This window comes from Panthera tigris, chromosome D4 (genome assembly GCF_018350195.1).
Source record: "Panthera tigris isolate Pti1 chromosome D4, P.tigris_Pti1_mat1.1, whole genome shotgun sequence".
NCBI classification, from domain to species: domain Eukaryota; kingdom Metazoa; phylum Chordata; class Mammalia; order Carnivora; family Felidae; genus Panthera; species Panthera tigris.
The window spans coordinates 83,363,123-83,385,854 of record NC_056672.1 but is presented as its reverse complement, the minus strand read 5'-3'; the positions used below and the strand labels follow the sequence as shown (position 1 = coordinate 83,385,854).

The following is a 22,732-nucleotide window of genomic DNA, read 5'->3' as shown; positions in this document are numbered from 1 at the left end:
GAAAAGGTTAAGACTATAAAAGGAAGGAAAGTGATTGAGAACAGAATAGCTGATGAGAGATTTAATAAAAATTTTGATGGCAGAGGGGCGTCTGCGTGGCTCAGTTGGTTGTGTCCGACTCTCGGTTTCAGCTGAGGTTATGATCTCACGGTTCTTTGGTTGGAGCCCCGCATCGGGCTCCATGCTGTCAGCATGAAGCCTGCTTGGGATTTTCTCTCTCTGTCCCTCCCCTGCCTGTGTTCTCTGTCTGTCTGTCTGTCCCCCTCTCAAAATAAATGCTCAAGTCTTAAAAAAAAGTGTTTTTTTGATGATAGAAACTCGATAAAGGGAAAAGTAATTGACATAGTAGGATAGAGAGATGTTATTACCTTCTAGGTATTACCTTTAGGACCTGAAGAATGGTTCCTACAGGAAGCACACTGATTCACTTCACAAATTTCTCAAGAGGCGGCAGCTACTTCAGAGGTGGGAGTGAGACATTGAACCAAAAATGGGTCATTGGTTCAAAGTCTGTTTACCGAAGGGCTGAATCTCCAGGTCCTCTGCCTTACGCCATGCAGCCAGACGACTCCCTGCCCTCTACCCCTCAATTATTCAGAAATCAAATGTGACCAGGGGCTGCAGTCTCTTTAAATTGGAGACATTTCAGGATGGAGTGACTCACGGGACAGAAAATGGGGCTTATCTGAGAACGGTGAACCTACAACGTCTTACCTCATCTCCCAAACACACTCTGGCTCCTGACCACTGGCCACCAGACTTCTATGGCTCATTTGGGAGACTGAAGGGATCTTCTTCAGAGAAACTGAAGAAGACTCAAAATTCTTTCTCATGCTGACATTTGGGGGTCTCTAATAAAAGAGCTATTTCCTTTAGGGAAGCTGTCTGGTTGAAAACCCTGTCTGAGGGCTTCTTGGTGGCTCATTTGGGTGAGCATCTGACTTGATTTCAGCTCAGGTTGTGATCCCACGTTTGTGGGATCGAGCTCCACATCGGGCTCCACACTGAGCATGGAGCCTGCTTAAGATTCTCTGTCTCTCTCCCTCTGCCCCTCTCCCCTACTCCTCTCTGTCTTTCTCTCTCTCTAAAGCATAAATAAATAAATAAATAAATAAATAAATAAAATGAAATCTAAAAAAAAATCAAAGATTCAAATATGTTTAAAAAAAATAGAGAAAACCCTGTCTGTATACAAATCTTTCAGGGCCTCATTCTTTTTTTTTTTTTTTAAATAGTGCAGCCACTTTTTTTTTTTTTTTAATGTTTATTTATTTTTGAGACACAGAGAGACAGAGCATGAACGGGGGAGGGTCAGAGAGAGAGGGAGACACAGAATCGGAAGCAGGCTCCAGGCTCTGAGCTGTCAGCACAGAGCCCGACATGGGGCTCGAATTCACGGACCGTGAGATCGTGACCTGAGCCGAAGTCGGACGCCCAACCGACTGAGCCACCCAGGCGCCCAGCTCATTCTTTTTTTAATTTTTTTTACATTTATTTATTTTTGAGAGACAGAGCACAAGTGGGGGAGGGGCAGAGAGAGAAGGAGACACAGAATCTGAAGCAGGCTCCAGGCTCTGAACTGTCAGCACAGACCCTGACGCGGGGCTCGAACTCACAAACTGTGAGTTCATGACCTGAGCGGAAGTCAGATGCTTGACCAACTGAGCCACCCAGGTGCCCCTCAGGGCCTCATTCTTAAATAGGAACAGACAGCTACTAAGGATCTATGAGACATAAGAAAAAGCCTTCAACATGAACAACAGAGACCAAAAAAACACATTGCAGAAAGGATCTGGTGGAAACAGAGGTAAGGCAGGGCTCAGAGTCAAACTGTAAAATGAAAAAAAAAAAAAATCCCACCAAACCAAAATAAAACTTCTCTAACTGATAATGTCATAGAGATACGGATTTATAAAATAAGGACTGGGTTCGCTGAGGAAAGAACAATTCAGGAATAAAAAAGATCTTTTGGATATATGTAACTAGAGCAGCTCAAATTTAAAAAAGAACATTTTTTTAAAAATGGTGGAAACCAGGTGAAGTTGAAGAAATCTCCCAGAAACTAGAAGGAAAGATAGTGAAGTGGTGGGAAGTAAGGGAGAAAAGATGCTCTTTGAGGAAGACAGGGTCACAGCTATAGTCGTGCCTCATCCGGCCACTCCTGCCCCTGCCTCTCCGCTCTTTGCTGTCCTGGAGGAACAAGGTCAGGAAGCTGTGCCATGGCCCCAACTTTTAAAAACACTGGGAACATACCCGTGGAACCACGAGGTATCGATTCACAGAATTAGAATTAATCTGATCAGCCATCACGTAAAACCTTTGAAGAAGATACGTACTGACTTGATCAGAGGCGCAAAGGAAAAGAATGTGAAAGGATCAGTTCAGATGCCTACCAAGACTGAGAATCACTACAAGAAAAACTCCTTGTGCTGAAGGTTCTAAGACCCAGATCCTTTTCAGATGAGGATGTGGAAAGGACTCACTGATTTGCACTCCTTCTGAGATTGTTAAACAGGTTACTGAGATTGTTAAGCAGATTACTACCATCAGTATTGAGCCCTTGTCCAGGTTGAAGTCACCATTGCAGATGCTCCAATCAACATTTTTGATAAATAGATTATCAGTTGTTTAAAAAAAGAAAAGATGAGAGGCTTACAAAATTAAGTGAGGAGGTTCAATGACAGACTAATATAAGCTGCATAAGGAGAGACAAGAGGAAAATCTTATAAAACAAAAAATAAGAAAATTGTCTAGAGCTGATGTTTCCAGAATGAAAAGCCTCTGAGTGGCTAGCACAGTGGATGAAAAAAGAATGAAGTAAGGTATGTAGAATTTGACGATCATCCTTAAAAGGATAAAATAAAGGTATTGAAAACTTGCGCACCACACACACACATACACACACACACACACACACCCTCACACACACCCTCACATCACTTTTAACGAATAGAGAACAAGTGTAGCATCCAATTTCTCATTTGCAACTCTAGAGGCTAAAAGACAATGGAATAGTGCTTGAAAAATTCTGATGAAAAAATTATTTTCAACCTGAATTTGATACCTGGCCAAATTATTAATTGTTAGCAGTATCATTCAGTATCATGTTTTGGTCATCGGGGATTTGGAAATTTTATCTTTCATGTGTCCTTTCTTAAGACTACTGAAGGGTACTCTTTGGCAAAGTAAGGAGGTATTCCATGAAAGATGATGATAATGGGCTTCGGGAAACAACAGCTCCAATGTAGGAGAACATTAAAAGGGAAGTTCCAGGATGACCCAGTATAGAGCAGATCTGAGAACAATCAATCCAGTGTGTTCAAAAATGGAATGTGATGGGAAAGAGGTGTCCAGGGTAAAATAACAGATTTTACTTGGGACAAATAATAGGATATATGATAGAGCATTAGGAATAAAATTGATACACGTATGATGGAACATTTTTGAAAACTTAAAGCTAGAGATATAGATAATAGTGTAAATAAGAATACAGGCCATGTATAAACACTAGGGAAAGAGAAAGCTCTAGGTTTTTGAACAGGTGGCTGGAAAATGAAGTTTTGGAATGGCAGTCTCTTAAATGTTGGAGTATTCCTGTAACTGGAGTTTCTGAGTCTAAAAATATTCTTGATTTTTTCCTTAAAATCCTAAGTGTTCAAAACTTATTACAAAGCTACAGTAATCAAGGCAGTGTGGTAGACACACAGATCAATGGAGTAGAATTGAAAGTCCTGAAATAAAAAACTGTACATCTGTGGTCAGTTGATTTTCAGTAGGGGTACTGAAAGAAGTCAATGGTGAAATAATAGTCTTTTCAATAAATGGTCCTGGGATAACTGGATATCCACATGCAACAGAATGAAGTTGGACCCTTCACCTCACATCATATATGAAAATTAACTTAAAATGGATCACACACCTAAATATAAGAGCTAAAACTAAAACTCTTAGAAGAAAACAGAGAACTAAGTCTTTGTGACCTTGGATTAGGCAATGATTTCTTAGACATGACACTAAAAACACAAGTGGCAAAATTGAACTATATCAAAGTGAAAAACTTACTGCTTCAAAGGACACCCTCAAGAAACTGAAAAGATATCCCACAGAATGGGAGAACTGGTGTGCAAATACCATATCTGATAAGGGACTTCAATTCAAGATACATAAAAAAAGATTCCTACAGTTCAACTATAAAAAGGCAGATAACCGAATTTATCAATGACAAAAGGAGGGGCGCCTCAGTGGCTCAGTTGGTTGAGCATCTGACTTTGGCTCAGGTCGTGATCTTGTGGTCTGTGAGTCTGAGCCCTTTGTCGGGCTCTGTGCTGACAGGTTGGAGCCTGGAGCCTGCTTCGGATTCTGTGTCTCCCTCTCTCTCTGCCCCTCTTCCACTCACACTCTGTCTCTGTCTCTGTCTCTCTCTGTCTCTCATCTCTCAAAAAGGAACAAACATTAAAAACAATTAAATGACCAAAGGATTTTTTTTCATTTCATTTTATTTTTTTTTCAATATATGAAATTTATTGTCAAATTGGTTTCCATACAACACCCAGTGCTCATCCCAAAAGGTGCCCTCCTCAATACTCATCACCCACCCTCCCCTCCCTCCCACCCCCCATCAACCCTCAGTTTGTTTTCAGTTTTTAAGAGTCTCTTATGCTTTGGCTCTCTCCCACTCTAACCTCTTTTTTTTTTCCTTCCCCTCCCCCATGGGTTTCTGTTAAGTTTCTCAGGATCCACCTAAGAGTGAAAACATATGGTATCTGTCTTTCTCTGTATGGCTTATTTCACTTAGCATCACACTCTCCAGTTCCATCCACGTTGCTACAAAGGGCCATATTTCGTTCTTTCTCATTGCCATGTAGTACTCCATTGTGCATATAAACCACAATTTCTTTATCCATTCATCAGTTGGTGGACATTTAGGCTCTTTCCATAATTTGGCTATTGTTGAGAGTACTGCTATAAACATTGGGGTACAAGTGCCCCTATGCATCAGCACTCCTGTATCCCTTGGGTAAATTCCTAGCAGTGCTATTGCTGGGTCATAGGGTAGGTCTATTTTTAATTTTCTGAGGAGCCTCCACACTGTTTTCCAGAGTGGCTGCACCAATTTGCATTCCCACCAACAGTGCAAGAGGGTTCCCGTTTCTTCACATCCTCTCCAGCATCTGCAGTCTCCTGATTTGTTCATTTTGGCCACTCTGACTGGCGTGAGGTGATATCTGAGTGTGGTTTTGATTTGTATTTCCCTGATGGGGAGCGACGTTGAGCATCTTTTCATGTGCCTGTTGGCCATCCGGATGTCTTCTTTAGAGAAGTGTCTATTCATGTCTTCTGCCCATTTCTTCACTGGGTTATTTGTTTTTCGGGTGTGGAGTTTGGTGAGCTCTTTATAGATTTTGGATACTAGCCCTTTGTCCGATATGTCATTTGCAAATATCTTTTCCCATTCCATTGGTTGCCTTTTAGTTTTGTTGGTTGTTTCCTTTGCTGTGCAGAAGCTTTTTATCTTCATAAGGTCCCAGTAGTTCATTTTTGCTTTTAATTCCCTTGCCTTTGGGGATGTGTCAAGTAAGAGATTGCTACGGCTGAGGTCAGAGAGGTCTTTTCCTGCTTTCTCCTCTAGGGTTTTGATGGTTTCCTGTCTCACATTCAGGTCCTGTATCCATTTTGAGTTTATTTTTGTGAATGGTGTGAGAAAGTGGTCTAGTTTCAACCTTCTGCATGTTGCTGTCCAGTTCTCCTAGCACCATTTGTTAAAGAGACTGTCTTTTTTTCCATTGGATGTTCTTTCCTGCTTTGGCAAAGATTAGTTGGCCATGCGTTTGTGGGTCTAGTTTTGGGGTTTCTATTCTATTCCATTGGTCTATGTGTCTGTTTTTGTGCCAATACCATGCTGTCTTGATGATTACAGCTTTGTAGTAGAGGCTAAAGTCTGGGATTGTGATGCCTCCTGCTTTGGTCTTCTTCTTCAAAATTACTTTGGCAATTTGGGGCCTTTTGTGGTTCCATATGAATTTTAGGATTGCTTGTTCTAGTTTCGAGAAGAATGCTGGTGCAATTTTGATTGGGATTGCATTGAATGTGTAGATAGCTTTGGGTAGTATTGACATTTTGACAATATTCTTCCAATCCATGAGCAGGGAGTGTCTTTCCATTTCTTTATATCTTCTTCAATTACCTTCATAATCTTTGTATAGTTTTCAGCATACAGATCTTTTACATCTTTGGTTAGATTTATTCCTAGGTATTTTATGCTTCTTGGTGCAATTGTGAATGGGATCAGTTTCTTTGTTTGTCTTTCTGTTGCTTCATTGTTAGTGTATAAGAATGCAACTGATTTCTGTACATTGATTTTATATCCTGCAACTTTGCTGAATTCATGTATCAGTTCTAGCAGACTTTTGGTGGAGTCTATCGGATTTTCCATGTATAATATCATGTCATCTGCAAAAAGTGAAAGCTTGACTTCATCTTTGCCAATTTTGATGCCTTTGATTTCCTTTTGTTGTCTGAATGCTGATGCTAGAACTTCCAACACTATGTTAAACAACAGCGGTGAGAGTGGGCATCCCTGAATGACCAAAGGATTTAAATAGACATTTCTCCAAGGAAGATACATAAATGGCCAATAAGCATATAAAAAGATGCTCAACATCATTAGTTATTAGGGAAATGCAGATCAAAACAAGGAGATACTGCTTCATTATAATAAAAGAGAAAGACAAGTACAAGTGTTGGTGAGGATGGATTGTTAAATGAGGTGCTCACTGTGGCAAACAGTTTGTCAGTTCCTTAAAAAGTTAAGAGCAGGGGCGCCTGGGTGGCTCAGTCGGTTAAGCAGCTGACTTCAGGTTGGGTCAGGATCTCGTGGTCTGTGAGTTCAAGCCCCGCGTTGGGCTCTGTGCTGACAGCCCAGGGCCTGGAGCCTGCTTCAGAGTCTGTGTCTCCCTCTCTCTCTCTTCCTCCCCTGCTTGTGCTCTCTCTCTCTCTGTCTCTCAAAAATAAATAAATGTTTAAAAAAAAAAAGTTAAGAGCAAAAAATAACCATGTGACCCAGCAATTCCACTTCTAAGAATATACGCAAGAAAACGAAAATGTACGTTCATGCAAAAAGTTGCACACAGATTTTCAAGGCAGTGTTATTCATAATAGTCAAAAAATAGAAACAACCCAGTTGTTTATCACCTGATGAATGGGTAAATATGATGTGGTATATCCATACAATGAAATATTATGCAATTATAAAAGTACTGATACATGCTACACCATTGATGAATTTTCAAAACATTATGTTAAATAAAAGAAGCGAGTCACAAAAGTCCAAATATTGTTGTAGGATTCCATTTATATGAAATATCCTGTATAGACAAATCCATGGAGACAACACTGATCAATGGTTGCCACGGTAGGGGAAAATGGGGAGTGACTGCTAATGGATATGAGATTTCTTTTTGGGGTGATGAAATGTTCTGGAATTTAGATAGTGGTGATTGATGTAGAATTTTTGTGAATATGCTAAAAATCCCTGAGTTATAAACTTTAAAGAGGTTATACCCTTCATGGCATGTGAGTTATATCTCAGTTAAACTGTTATTAAAAGAAAAAAACCCTAAATGTTATGAATGGCTTACTTTAATGACTAATAAAAGATTGTTTTGTGATAAAATATGAAGTGGAATCATAAAGCAATTAACCACCTCCAGATTGGGTGATGACTGAGAAGCAGTTGAGAAAAAATTGCATAAGCCTTCGGCAGACACCAAATAAAACTTGGCATTTATATAGTAGCTCCTGTATGGCCAAACATAAGGTAACATTTTTGTTGTTTAGGCTAGATTTTTTTGGGATAGGACATTGTGATATAAATTTGAAGATGGTTGTTAGCTTGAAATGTGTGTTTTGTTCTTGTAACAGGTTTTTACTTAGGTGGGTTAAAACAATGATTGTACAATGAGAACGTGAGAAAATAAAAACTGTCCCTTTAATTCCAGTTCACTGTCAATTCATTCATTAAACAGACAGAAGAAAGAACTATTTTGGCTGTAAATGTGTTCCTTCCTTATTGCTTAGATAGAAACAGATGCTCTCTTTTGGGAAACATGAATTACTTTCAAGAAGGTATTTAGCGGTTTTGCCCCATCGGCTTAGGTCAGTATTTTCATCTTACACTTGTCATTTGCTATTTTGGATGAATATTTGTTTTAAAAAATAGTTGAGGGGCGCCTGGGTGGCTTGGTCGGTTATGTGTCCGACTTCAGCCCAGGTCATGATCTCACGGTTCGTGAGTTCAAGCCCCGCGTCGGGCTCTGTGCTGACAGCTCAGAGCCTGGAGCCTGTTTCAGATCCTGTGTCTCCCTCTCTCTCTGCCCCTCCCCTGTTCATACTCTGTCTCTGTCTGTCTCAAAAAATAAATAAACGTTAAAAAAAAAATTTAAAAAATAGTTGAGCCATGACCTGAGTTTTTGGAATTGTACCAACACTACTATGGTAATTTTATACAAACATATCCCTTGCTTTATCAACATTCATTTATTGCTAGTCTGTGCTGGGTTTTAATGTGATAATGGAGGTCATAAGTTCTATTCATGTGATTAGCCACTCTACAGTTTCCTTTAATCATTAGAAAAAAAGATGTAATTTTACAGTATGATTTGAGCCAAGGGGTTATGTTATTTGAAGTAATGCTAAAGCTCTCCTAACTTTGTGAGGATGCACGCTCAACTGGTTCATTTGGGAAAGTATTTGACTGAGGGCCAACTAACCATTTGTGTCAGCTCTAGCCAGTAGCTTCTTCGAGATAATGATCTTAAAGTGATTTTAGATTTCTGTTGTAACAAGTAGTGCAAAGAATTTCTGTAAAGTATACTGCTAGAAACTATTTTGGAGCATTTGTGAATTTTTTGATTTGTTGGTTCTTCATTTAAAGTGTTAAGAGCTGGCAAATTTGATCTGACAGGCAGAATTAGACTGCACTCTTTTGGGGGTGGTGGTGATGTGGTTGGATTCTAAAGCCTAGAGCCTAGAGGAAGTGATGGCAGGAGTAGAACTATAAACCTCAAAATGCTAATAACCTTAGATCCATTCAAGACTCTTCTCCATTAAGATTTGGAGCTAGCTCTTTGAAAGTAGTTACAGCCTGTAATGTGTGTACCTCATACTAGAAACTCCTTTGTCATTTTTCCAGTTACTTCTGCCAGATGGGTTTTAAAATACTAAGAAAAATATGATGTCAGCTCTTTTGTACTTTGGACTAGAATGATTTTGTTCTCTTGTCTACTTGAAGAGTCCAGTTGAATCCCTCTTTAGTGACTGGCTTTTTTTTTTTTTTTTATTGCATTTTCTATGTGTCCATTTCCACTTGTGGTAATAATCCTGTTGGGATGCATATTACCAGCTGTACGTGAAGGTGTAGCTATATGGAGCATAAAATCAGATATGCTTCCTGCCTTTGGCTCACAATCTAAATTTAGTAGGCGAGAATCTCCTTTCCTAGATGTCATTAAAAATAGAAGATTCCCATCTGTCTGGAATGTTTAGATACAATTCTGCCTACAGGCTTGGAAATGAACTATATAACGTTGACTTTCTTTTACCCATAGAATTCTTAGAAAAATAATATCTTCTTTAATACAGAAGGCCAAGAGTGTACAGCTTACAGTGTTGATCTTAAATGATCCTGTAAGTTTATGACTACCAGGAAAACCTAAGAGAATTGAATTTTTAGGAGAAATAAGATGAGACAGTATCACTTGATTAAGAAAATTGGCTTTGAAGTAAAAGCTAGTTCCAATCTTATATTTACAATTTACTAACTATATGAGAGAATTATTTAATTCCTCTGAGACTGTAACCTCATTTATAATGCTGAATAAGTTAAATTAGTTAATGTTTGTAAAGTGCTTTCTTCAGTGCCTGGCATGTAGAAGGCGTTTTTTGGTGGTGGTAGTTACTATTGTTTATTGTATTGTAATAAACATAAATTGTGGTTCTGTTTCCCCCCCCCCACCCCACCCCCCAAATTCTGCCATCTTGCTATTAAAAGATCTTACTGGGGAGCTCAGGGTATAATGGAGTCAGAGATAAACAGAGAATCCCTGGGGGTACTTGGAGTGATGGAAATCATTTAGAAGAGTACTGAAAGTCACACCTAAAGGACTGCTTACATTTGGGGGTTTCAGAAGACACCGGGAAATACAGAACACTATCATTGACATGAGAGGACAACTGGGAGAGTGATGTCATGGAATTCAAGACATAGGTTGCTCACCAGGTCACATATTTTCTTCAGAAGTTTATTAAAACAACAACAAAAAACAAACGAAAGAAGCTTATTCAAAATATTAAATTTTTTAAAATTCTTTCTTTATTTTTTGGAGAGAGACAGACAGAGTGTGAGTAGGGGAGGAACAGAGAGAGAGGGAGACACAGAATCCGAAGCAGGCTCCAGGCTCTGAGCTGTCAGCACAGAGCCCAACACAGGGCTTGAACTCACGAACCGCGAGATCATGACCTGAGCCAAAGTCGGACACTTAACTGACTGAGTCACCCAGGTGCCCCTACTCAAAATATTTTAAACACTAGGTGGCGTCAGGTAGTGCCCTGAGGAAACCATTGAACTGGGCAGATAGGAGGTCTTGATCTTTGAGAGAATAGAGAAATGGCTGTAGACCCAGATTTTATTGGACAGAGAAGTCAGTATGAGGTGAGGAAAGTGAAGGCCATGAGTATAAGGACTCTTACGAAAATTTAGTTGTATAGAGAAGGAGAGAGGTAAACCTAAGGAGGTGGAGAAAGGATTGGGGTTTGTTAGCTTTGTTTAGGAAAGAAAAAAATGAGCATGTTTGTGGAGTATGAGGGAGAAATTAAACATATAACCAGATCATTGATGGGCAGGTTGTGGTATAAGACAAGTGAGAGTGGAATCCAGTCACAGGTAGAGGCTGAGATGAGCAGCTGTTGTTTTAGGGAAGGAAAAGAGGAAGACCAGCAAGTTTGAGACAGGAGGGGACAACGAGGAAATTTATGTCTCATGACTTCTATCTACGTGGGGAAATGGATAGTGAACTTCCCGAGATAATAACAGACCCCAGCAGTCCTCAACTGAGGATGATTTTTGCCTCCCAGGATATATTTGGCAGTGTCTGAAGAAGTTTTTGATTGTCATAAGTTGTGGGAGGCCCTACCAGCATCTACTGTGTAGAGGACAGGGATGCTGGTGATGCTGGTGAATGACCTAACATGTACAGAACACTTCCCCCATCAAAGAATGATCCGGTCCCAAATGCCAGTAGGCCTGCAGTTGAGAACTTGCCCTAGATCAGAACATACCTCCATCAGGATCTTCAACAAAAGCCAACCAATCTAGACAATGGCTTCATATATCCCCTCTTAGAAAGTCACAGTACATATTTTTGGAAGTCTGAAAAATCCTTAGGAGAAAATCTAGACTGTTTAACCAATTAACTGTTTCTCTTCCTTTCATAACAAGTGTTAACACTCTGGGAAATTCATTCAGGAAAAGATTGTACATTTGATTTCTTGGCTGGCTGGTATTGTATTTTCATCCTTCTATGTGAAGCTCTTAGTTCAGAATCTGGCATTTAGTAAACCATCAATAAATGATAGTTTCTATTATTACTATTTTCTCCTTTCCAACTGTGAAATCCCAGGCCATTTCTGATATGTGTTATGAGTTGTAATTTCATTTATTTATTTTTAAAGTTTATTTATTTTGAGAGAGAGAGAAAGAGAGAGAGCACACATAAGGGTGTACAAGAGGGGAAGGGGCTGAGAGAGAAGGAGACAGAATCCCAAGCAGGTTCCATACTATGAGTGCAGAGCCTGACATGGGTCTTGAACTCATGAAGCATGAGATCATGACCTGAGCCGAAACCAAGAGTCAGATGCTTAACTGACTAAGCCACCCAGGTGCCCCACAGATTGCAGTTTTAAGGTTCAGGTAGTCAGTGTGAACCATCAACACAAAAGACAAGAGATTCTTCTCATAGATCTGTAAAATCTACTGATATTTGTGCTTTAAAATCTACCATTGGAGTATGGTGGTTCCCCAAAGACTTAAACTTAGAATTACTACATGATCCACCAGTTCTACTTCTGGGTATATACCCCAAAGAATTGAAAGCAAGGACTTGAACAGATATGTGCATGTATCTGTTCACAGCAGCACTATTCACAATAACCAAAAGGGGCAAACAGTCCAAATGTCCATCCATGGGTGGCTAGATAAACAAAGTGTGTTTTATGTATGTATATAAAACATAATATTATTCAACCATAAAAGGAATGAAATTCTGGCTCATGGTGCAAGGATGACTTTGAAGACATTATGCTAAGTGAAATAAGCCAGACACAAAAGGACAAGTATTGTATGCTTCCACGTATATGAGGTACCTAGAGTAGTCAAATTCAGAGACAGCAGTTAGAATGGTGGTTTCCAAGAGGGGGAATAGTTGGTCCGTGGGTACAGAGTTACAGTTTGGGAAGGTGAAAAATCCCCGACATGTGATGACTGCACAACAGTGTGGATGTACTTAATGCCACTGAACTGTATACTTCAAAATGGTTAAAATGGTGAATTTTATGTTATGAATATTTTAACCCCCCCTCCCCATCTCATGTTAGAATATTTAGCAACCACCACAAAGCAGTCAAGAAGCTCCCTGGTGGTTTAGTGGTTAGGATTTGCCCCTCTCCCAAAGCTTCACAAAGGTCAACAGAGATCAGTTTTAAACCATTGATACTGTTCTAATGGGGCAGAACAGACATAAACAAAAAATACATTTATGTATTAGATCATTAAATATATTTAACACCCCTACTGACATGCACATAATTTTCTCATTTTCATTACTACACAAAACTTTTGAATTTTCAGGTCCAGTGTTAATAGTGATGATTCTTATGTTTCATTCGAATAAAAGGTGTGTATTTGTTTAGAGAAAAAAAGTGATTCTTTTTATAATTCTCTAAGAATTAACATTATGGTTAGTTTAATTTGGGGGAGTATCTGCATATATACTTTCTCCAAGATTTTTATATGTATTCTTAAAGAATGTTCAGAATGTAGCTAGCAGTATGAGAAAGAACCTCCATGGAAGTCACTTCCCTACATCTCAAGAAAATCTCCTACATGTAAATCTGTTTTTAAAAATTGTCTAAAAATGTTTATCAAAGGCAATATGGGGCAGGCTTATCTAGGGTAATGTTTTTTTTTTTTAATTTTTTTTTTAACGTTTATTTATTTTTGAGACAGAGAGAGACAGAGCATGAACAGGGGAGGGTCAGAGAGAGGGAGACACAGAATCCGAAACAGGCTCCAGGCTCCGAGCTGTCAGCACAGAGCCCGACGCGGGGCTCAAACTCACGGACTGTGAGATTGTGACCTGAGCCGAAGTCAGCCGCTCAACCAACTGAGCCACCCAGGTGCCCCTGTTGTTGTTTTAATCTGTGATTTTTCCAATCGAGAAGAAATGGAAAAAGGAGTGAAGGTTTTGATATTGTGGATGTACTTGCTGATTAAGGGATAAGAGCATATAGACACAAACCCAGGAATTATCTTACTTCTGCTAAAACAACAACAAAAACCTCAGATCTTCAGCACTAGTCTGTGTAATTGCTTTTGGCATAATAGCTATTACCTCCGACAGACTGAACATTTAATCACTAGATTGGAGATTTCCCTTTGCAGTGCACAAATAGGAAAAACACCACCATGCAAGTTTTCTCTCACATCTGACCCTCCTGTTTCTTAACTTACCAGCAATGCAACTGCATTTCACTGCCATGCCTCATCTTAACATTCTTAAGTTGTAATGTTACAGATTATTAGCCCACCAAAGTTTTTGATATGTTAACACTGAACAGTTACAAATGAGTACAAAACAATCTTGTCATTCATAGGGTTGTCTTTTAAAGGCTTCTGTTTGATTTTATGCACAAAGTATAGTCATCTTACGGAAAATAAATGTTATATTGCTTTCTTAAATCTCTTTTACACTTGTAATCTAGATTTAGTATCCAATAAGAGATCATATTTTCTTATTCTTTTTAAGTTTATTTATTTACTTAGAGAGAGAGAGAGAGAGAGAGAGACTGAGAGAGAGAGAAAGTGAGAGAGAGCAGTGCTCAAGCAGGGGAGGGAAGGAGAGAGAGAATTCTGACCAAGCTTTGTGCTGTCAGCGCAGAGCCTGACGTGGGGCTCAATCTTACAACCTGTGAGATCATGACCTGAGCCAAAATCAAGAGTAGGAGGCTTAACTGACTGAGCCACCCATGCACCCTTACTGTTATATTTTCAATTATGTTCTAAATATGTTTATAATCTTATATAATGTTGGTGTTAAAATATTGAGGTTTCTGTTGCTTGTTTTGACTGTTGTTATAATTATTGGAGGTTCATGAAACATCTATAAACTCTTCTTCCTTGAAGTGTAGGTATAATTCAAGCAACATACACTTCTGCAATATCCAGAATATATTTTGCCAGTAACAAAAGGGTATTTTTTGGAAACACCAAACTTCAAAGAGCGTTAGACTAACAATACACATACATATCATATAATTCTTCTTTATCTTCTGCCCGCCTCCTTAGGTCACAAGACTGTAAAGAAGAACATCCTAACTTTTTACATGAATTTTATATGTATCTTAAATATATTTATATTTGTTTTAGTGTTAATATATTGAAGGCTATATATATATAGCCTGTCGTATATATAAACTATATATGATATATTAGTTTTTTTCAGGACTTTAATCTCTTTCAGGAGGTTAATGATACAGAATCAAGAAGATATAATTTACCTATTTTTAGTAAATTCTGCCTTGCTTCTGTTTGGTATTCCTAGAAGTCAATGTGTATATATAATCTTTTTTCTCATTGATGAACAGAACTACAGGTATGAACCAAAGAAGTTTCTCTTCTTTGTAAATTCCTTCTTCACTTCTCTCCTCCAAAAATTTTTAAAGTTTGTTTGTTTGTTTGTTTGTTTGTTTGTTTAATCTCTACACCCAACATGGGGCTCAAACTCATGACCCCAAGATCAGGAGTCACATGCTCCTCTGACTGAGCCATCCAGGCGTCCACCAAATGTTTTTGATGTTTATTTAGACTTCAAATTATAGGCAACCATATATCCTGAATAATAATGAGGTGTATGTATATTCTACAGTCGTGGAATATGGTCCATGAACTGTTTTAAGTGAAAAAGGTGAGGTATGTGGTATACCCTATAATTCCATTTTGATTTAAGAGAGTCACCGTCTATTTGATTTTGCACAGGACAAGGTTTGGCAGGGTGTACAGGTGTAATAACTGTGAGGAACCCTAGGGAATGGGATGGTGCTCGTTGGATATATCCAGTGAGATATATCCTATCTCAGGTTTGGGTCCCTGGAAATAGAACACGGGATGAGATTTCATGGGGGCAGTGACTTACTAGGAAGAATTTCAGGGAAACTTGGTAGGGGTGAGGAAGTGGGTCTGAGAAGAGGGAAGGGGACTGGAGGCCAAGCACGGGTGCAGCAAGGATCAAGCAAGATCTCAGGGAGGACACTGTTGGCTCAGTCCTGCAGGGGAGTTCTGGAGCTTATTCCTAACAGCTGTCACAATCAAGAACAAGACAAGAAGGTAAAGCCTTTATAATACTCCTGGCCCCATCAGTCATTGCATAAGGACTGCTGTCCATGGGGAGGGGTGCATAAGTGACCGGAAGTGCTGGCAGCCTGAGAATAGCCTTCCCATAAAGACCTGCATTTGCTGGCTGTGGTGAGTGAGAGAGTGCATGGGGTTGGGGAGGGACAGAGCACAGAAAGCAATTGTAGCTGTCACCCAGGTGACACAGGGGTTTAACAAGATAGAGGGTTGGCTCTTTCTCACGTGATGATCTTGTTTGAGCAGTCCAGGGCTGGTATGGTGGCTCCACAGGGTTCCAGGCTCCTTCTGTTTGGTTACCCATATCTGCATAATCTGAGATACTCAATTATTATGTCCATATTCCCTTTCAAAAAAAGGGGAAAGGTCAGAGGGAAGAGGACACATTAATTCCTCTAAGAGCAAGCTCTGGAAGTTACACACATCACTTAAGCTCAAATCTCATTGGCCAGAACTTAGTTACATGGCCACACCTGGATACACAGAAGAATAGTTTTTACTGGTTGGCCTTATGCCTAGTTAAAAACAGGGGACTCTTTTATTATGTAACCATTTCTGTAGAAGGAGAGAACGCAATATTGTAGGACTGTCTGTTTTAAGGGTATTAATTTTCTACTTTATCGGGATGTAGTTTGTTGGTTTGTTTGGTTTTTAGTTTTAACAATAAGCGTGTCACAGGCTGGGGTCTCCTGGAGGCAGAAGTTGAGATAGTTTAGTGTACAGGATGTTAAGAAGTGCCCTTCTGTCCATCTCTGTGGGAGGGATGGGAAAGAGGCAGGATTTGGCAGGGGAAGAAGTTGAGTTATGATGCTGTCCTGAACAGTAGTCTTAACTGACCCTACAGGGAGCCTAGAGCTAAAATGGCCTTTTTAAGTTGTCCTGCACTGGGTTGAAGTGGCTGCACCATTATACCCTCAGTTCCATCAGTCACTGAATATGGGCTACCTTGGGAGGAACATGACCTTGGGCAAGGCAACTCTGCAGAGGTGATCTTTCAGGGGTGACAGCACTCCTAGCAAATGGGACACTAAGTCCTTCTTTAAAGGGAGAGCTAGGTGGCACATATCTATGTCTGTCACAATGTGTGTGTGTGTGTGTGTGTGTGTGTGTGTGTGTGTGTGTGTGTATGAGAAAGTAATTAATACATGTTTATGTATCCACTTATGTTTTACTTTTCAAGTTTTTATTGAAGTGTAGTGGACAATGTTATATTAGTTTTAGGTGTACAACATAGTGATTTGACATTTTTGTACATTACTCAGTGCTCATCATGATGTCTAGTTTTTGAAATAAATTTTTATAATAAAAAAAGCTAAAATTTACTTAATCATTTCTTCCACAGAGTTTGTTGAGCAGCTACTATGTGCCAGGCTTTGTTGTAGGCACTAAAGATAGGGAAATGACAAAACAAAGTCCCTCCCCTTGTGGAGTTTATATTACATCTGAAGATAGACAATAAATAAATAAGTAAATTCATGATATGTCAGATAGTGATAATAACTTGGGAGAAAAATAACATAGTATAAGGAAGGATCTTTTTTTTATTTAGAGTAATCAGAGAAGGCTTCTCTGATAAGGTGATTTGACCAGAGATAAGAGTGAGATGATGAACTAGCTATGCAGGTATTTTTTTTTAAGTTAATTTTTTTTATTTTGAGAGAGAGAGAGAGAGACCGTGTGCAAGCAGAAGAGAGGCAGAGAGAATCCCAAGCAGGCCTCTGCACTCTCAGCGTGCAGCCCTATGTAGGGCTTGAATCCACAAACTGTGAGATCATGACCTGAGCCAAAACCAAGAGTTGGACACTTAATTGTCCAAGCCACCCAGGCACCCTTTTGGGGATGAGCATAATAAGCTTAGATTATAGCACATTCCAAGACAACCCAGTGGCAGGAGTGTGTAGTGTATTGGCATGTTTGGTGATGTAAATCGTATTTAGAATTTTTGCTTTTTAATTATACCCATTTTTGGAAGGCTGAAATAAACTCAGTGAGTGACAGGTCATTAAAAGGGGATGGTGGGGGGAGGAGGCAGGAAAGGTTCTTGGCTGAGAATTATCAGCCCTAACTCTAGCCAACATAAGCAGAAGAGGAATTTACTGGAAGGTTTTCAAGTACCTTACAGCACTGATAGAAAGACTGGTTTAATGGTTTAGAAAGCAGGCGGGAATCAAGGGAATCAAAAGATCTGGAATTACTACCAAGATCACACCCCTGGAAGACCTTGGTTAAGGATGTCTGGTTAAGGATGCTGAATGTTTGTGTTCCCCCCAAATTCATATGTTGAAATCAGTGGTCTTAGTAGATGAAGCCTTTTGGGTGTGTTTAAGACATGAGGGTGGAGCCTCATGAGATTACTGCCTTTTAAAAGACGCTCCAGGGGCGCCTGGGTGGCTCAGTCGGTTGAGCGTCTGACTTCGGCTCAGGTCATGATCTCACAGTTCGTGAGTTCGAGCCCCGTGTCAGGCTCTGTGCTGACAGCTCGGAGCCTGGAGCCTGCTTCCGATTCTGTGTTTCCCTCTCTCTCTGACCCTCTCCTGCTCACACTCTGTGTGTCTCTCCTCTCTCTCTCTCAAAAATAAATTAAAAAAAAAATTTTTTTAAATAAATAAATAAATAAATTGAGTTCAAGTTTAGACGCTCAGAAATGGTTCTTTTCTTCCAGGGCACTTCATGATTGCTGACACAGATCACCCTTTTCTAGGTGTGGATAATTTGAAACCACATGATCTCCCTTCATCTAAACTTTTTTCTCCAGGACTGATTAGTCCCTTATTTTAGTCTTTTACATATCAGTTATAGGCCAAATGCGTATCCATTATTTTAAAAATTAATGAGAAAGAAAATGGTATGTTTTTTATCCTCTTAAGACAGCGATTTTCAAATAAAACCAATCATCAGAAATGGCTAAAATGGTCTTTAAAAATAGAGCATCCCAGCCCTCCTGAATCATAACATCTGGAAGTAGGTCTCAGAAATCTTTATTAAAAGAAAAAATAAATATTCAGGATAATCTGCTGGGTTTGGGAACTATAGCTTTATGCTGTTGAGACTAGCTTTGCTCTTGGCCAAGAGAATTAATTAAATTCTTTTTTCAGGGCGCCTGGGTGGCTCAGTTGTTTAAGCATCTAACTCTTGATTTTGGCTTAGATCGTGATCCCAGGGTCGTGAGATCGAGCCCCATGTTGGGTTCTGCACTGAGCATGGAGCCTGCTTTTTTTTTTTTTTTTTTTTTACATTTATTTATATATTTTTGAGAGAGAGAGCGCACGCAGGGGAGGGGGAGAGAGAGAGAATCCCAAGCAGACTCTGCTCTGTCAGCACAGAGCCCAATGTGGGGCTTGAACTCACGAACCATGAGATCACAACCTGAGCCAAAATCAAGAGTTGGACACTCAACCGACTGAGCCACCCAGGTGCCCAAACATGGAGCCTACTTAAGATTTTCTCTTTCTCTTTCTCTCTCTCTCCCTCTGCTCCTCCCTGACTTGCATGCACACACACACTCTAAATAAATAAATAGAAATAAATTTTTCTAAATGGGAATGATCCATTATATAACTGTTGGTTTTCTCAGCTTGATTTTAAAATATGACATTTGTCTCATCTTTGAGATTGTTTTCATAAGATTATAGTTTTTTTTGGGGGGGTGGTGGTGGTAGAGGTGGATTCCATTAATTTTTCTCTTGCCCTGTGGCTATTTTGTAACTATACAGTATTTATTTCATCTCCAAAAATAAAAGAAACTTAATCTCTATATTACAAGAATATAGCTCACTAAACTTCAACTTCAAGCAAGTCTGTATTAAAAAACAGCTGGGTCACTGCTCCATAAGCTTAGTGTGAATACAAATCACCTGGAGAGCTTATTAAATTGCGGATTATGATTTAGTAGGTCTGGAGTGGTGCCTGAGCTTCTGCATTTCTAAACAAGCTGGGGTAATGCTGATGCTGCTGGTCAGCAGATCTCATTTTGAGTAGTAAGAGGCTGAGGACGATTGTATTATCCTTTGAGCTTTCATCTTTGTATGAGTTACTCTGCTTTGGGGCATGTTTTGGGACTTGTTTAGTTTGACCAAAGGTTAGTAGTATATTTTAAGAAGATTGGATTATATAACCTTTATTGCTTTTTCCCATAATCTTGAAGGTTATAGTACTATATGTAGCCTAAAGTTTTAGTTTCAGGCTTTGGAACTGAATAAAGGAAATGTCAGAAGCAGTATACTTTTTACTGAATCATTAAATCTGTAGCAGAAAAATTGGGTTTATATACTTGAAGTAGTCTGAACTACAAGTAGCATATTGTTAACTGAATTCAGAATATGAAAGAAAGTGATACAAGGTTGGACATTATTAGTAGATATGCAGGATATACCTACGGATTGGGGAATCTGTGTTGTGCAGAATTGAGACTGCTTTGGATAAGATAAATGTTAGGGGCGCCTGGGTGGCTCAACCTGTTGAGCATCCGACTCTTCATTTCGGCTCAGGTCATGATCTCATGGTTTGCGGGATCGAGCCCCATGTTGGGCTCTGCACAGACACTGTGGGGCCTGCTTGGGGTTTTCTCTCTCTCTCTCCCAGTAGACAAATAACCATTAAGAAAAAAAAAAAAAAAGATACATGTTAGAGCAGTGGATTCTTAGCGGGGAGTGGGGGATTTTTATCTCCCAGGAACACATTTGATAAATACCTGGAGACATTTTTAGTTGTCATGACAGCAGGATGGTGGTAGTGCTATTGATGTCAGTGGGTGGAAGCCAGGGATGCAGGGAAACACTCTCTGGTACGCAGGACAGCCCCTCGCAATAGAGAGTTACTTGGCCTAATATGCAAATAGTTCCAAGATCGAGAAAACTTACGTTAGAGAATTTTCACAAGCATTTTAAAAATATTTTTGAATCAAAAATTGTTTTGCATGTTTATTTATTTATTTATTTTGAGAGACAAAGAGTAGGGGAGTGGCAGGGAGAGAGAGAATCCCAAGCAGGCACCACACTGTCAGCAAAGAGCTCAGTGCAGGACTCCAGCTCACAAATCGTGAGATCACGACCTGAGCCAAGATCAAGAGTCAGACACTTAGCCAACTGAGCCACCCAGGGGCCTCTTTATTAACTTTTAAATTAAAAGTAATACAGAGGGGCCCCTGGGTGGCTCAGTCAGTTAGGTGTCCAAGTTTTGATTTCACCTCAGGTCATGGTCTCACGGTTCATGGGATTGAGCCCCACGGGAGGTTCTGCGCTGACAGCACGGAGCCTGCTTGGGATTCTCTTTCTCCCTCTCTTTCTCTGCCCCTCTCCCCCCCCCCCACTCTCTCTCTTTCTCTCAAAATAAGTAAACTTAAACAATATATACAAAATAAAAATAATACAGGAAGCAATCATTCATATTCCTACCAAATTCAACCTGTTAACAATTTTGTCATATTTGATTGTAACCTTTTTGTTTAAGAAATATCACTCCATTATATTTTTAAATGTTTATTTTTGAGAGAGAGGCGGGGGGGGGGGGAAGGGGCGGAGATAGAGGGCTACAGAATTTCCGGAGTGGGCACTGTGCTGACGGCAGAGAGCCTGTGATGTGGGGATTGAATTTACGAACCGTGAGATCATGACCTGAGCTGAAGTCAGACGCTTAACTGACTGAGCCTCCCATGTGTCCCTCACTCCATTATTTTTGAGAAAATAACATGATTGTAATTTTGAATTCAAATAATGTGGAAAGTTCAGGGATGAAAATAATGAAGCTAATCCACATCTTACCACCCAGACATACCCATCATAAATACCGGCTGAACATTAATCTTAGATATCTTTCCATGCATGTGTATAGATAGAAGAATAGAGAGAAATGCTTATATAAAATTGGGACCATACTGTAGATGAACAAAAAATAACCACTATGAAAAAATTTAAATCTAAAGAAAACTAAATGGAGTTATTAACCCCATGTACTCTACTCATCACTGAACTTCAGCAGTTATGAATACAGAGCCAATCTGATTTTATATACATCCACATCTCTACCCACTCACCTGACCCATAGTATTTTGAAACACATCTCAGACATGACATCATTTCATCTGTAAGCATTTTAATGCCTATCTATAAAACTTGAGATCTCTTTCTTTGAGCTGTTAATCACACACATACAATTAACAATTTTTCTGATTGATTCATTCCCTCCCTCCTTCCCCCCTCTTTCCTTCCCTTGAATTATGTTTTCTTCCAAATGGAAGGATATTTTTTCCTACTGAGGTTGCACAAAATGAAAACGAAACAGCAGAATTCCACAAAGAAAGGGAAATGGATGCCGCACAGGCCAAACCAAAGCTATCTACTGCAAATACTTTTTGCGAATTTCGTTTTTTCTTTCTAGAATGTCTTCATCTGTTTGGCAGTGCTGTGTAAAATAATGAAATACTTTATTTCTCTTCTTTGCTCTGTTCATTTTTCAGGATGCCTGTTTTATCTTTTCCAGTATTTCTTTGAGATATCTCCCTGCTTTGATGTATTTGCTTACAGCAATGACCTCTGACGACTGTTAGCAAGAAAGTACCTGCAGGAGTCATCTAACTGTTGGTTTGCTTCTTGAGGACAGGAGCACGTTTTACCATCTTTCTTGCTGACATGTCTTCAGTATTTGTCGGATGCTTGTTATTAATCTTGAGGGAAGCCTGCCAATATTGATTGGTATAGTGATTAAAACCATTTATTTACAATAATAACATAGTCTAACATATGTGCATGCAAGAGAATATTATTCAGATGCTAACATTTGGTCCCTGTATGGTACCTGTGGGCAGTCTCCATATAAAGTCATGAAGCAGGGAATTCTCTCTGATCACATCTTCTTGTTTCTTCTGACACTTACAGGGTGACCATATGTCCTGGTTTGCCTAGTACAGTCTCAATTTCTACACAGTCTCGATGAAATATTAATAGTGTCTCTTTCCTTTCACAGAATTGTCCCAGTTTAGATGGGACTTATACCACATTTAATGTGTGCCAGGCTTTTTTCCAGACACTTTACATACATTCTCATTTGATCTTCGTG

General features: G+C 39.5%; 1 protein-coding gene across 2 annotated transcripts in view; it reads left to right on the top strand.

Annotated features, from left to right (window-relative positions):
• Positions 1-22,732, top strand: part of SCAI (suppressor of cancer cell invasion) — a 143,755-nt gene that overhangs the window by 30,501 nt on the left and 90,522 nt on the right. The gene's annotated exons all lie outside the window — the stretch shown is intronic.